We start from the raw sequence: 853 nt of genomic DNA on the forward strand, positions 1-853 counted from the left end.
ACATGTGAGACGATGAGATGAAATAATCTCCTTTTTTATGCAGTTTAAAAGCCATGCGTGCATTGGATGCACTTCCCAGTCCACTAAACCTCATCTGTGTGGGCTTATGAAGGAGAAATGATCGCCTGGTGACACTTCACAGTGGACCAGCAAGCGGAGGAGGAAGAAGGCAAATTCTACTCCTGAATCTCTGATGGGCAGGTGAATGTTCACTGTTGGTCTAAGTTTCTCTGGGGCCAGATGATGTAGTCTTGAAGAACTTTTTCCACTATTGCAGAAATTTGATTTCAATACTGTATGGGGAGAACCAGCAGCTACACTTCAACATCCATATGGATGCAGTCTGCTTAGGAGGTTCATGGCATTCTGTGAAACTGGAGGCAGAAGGCCTGGCCTGTTGCAAATTCTGAGGGTCACATGTGGATAGTGCATCTAAACACAGAGAAAGGATGCACATATTCAAAAGAAAAAGGAATATTATTGATCCCAACGAAAAGGATCCTGGAGAACGTACAGTGAAGGCCAGAAATATCTAGGAAAGCACAGAGCCATGTCCCTACAGAGAGCAGGGAATTAACATATTTGGAATTAGAAACTGTTGGACTTTGAATGACTGAGAAAAGCTGCAATTGTTTTAGTTTTATTTCTGTGAAGAGCTGTAGGTTTCAGTTTATGCAAGTCTTCATGAACTTGGTCATTAGCTTGTCGTTCATCAGGCACTAGATGAATGCACTGGGGAAGGATTACTCAATAATCGCCTTTTGGTTTGTACATTTTCTCTAACCTTTCAATTGTTTGTCATTGTCAGGAACTGGGATTCTGGTTTAATCCTTGGTCTGACCCATGCAGGCAT

The 853-nt window shown here is 42.3% G+C and overlaps 1 protein-coding gene across 1 annotated transcript in view; it reads right to left on the minus strand.

Annotated features, from left to right (window-relative positions):
* CPA6 (carboxypeptidase A6) overlaps positions 1-853 on the minus strand; it is a 34,837-nt gene that overhangs the window by 2,417 nt on the left and 31,567 nt on the right. The gene's annotated exons all lie outside the window — the stretch shown is intronic.

The sequence above is a fragment of the Apaloderma vittatum genome, unplaced genomic scaffold (genome assembly GCF_000703405.1).
Source record: "Apaloderma vittatum isolate BGI_N311 unplaced genomic scaffold, ASM70340v1 scaffold2018, whole genome shotgun sequence".
In the NCBI taxonomy this organism is placed as follows: Eukaryota; Metazoa; Chordata; class Aves; order Trogoniformes; family Trogonidae; genus Apaloderma; species Apaloderma vittatum.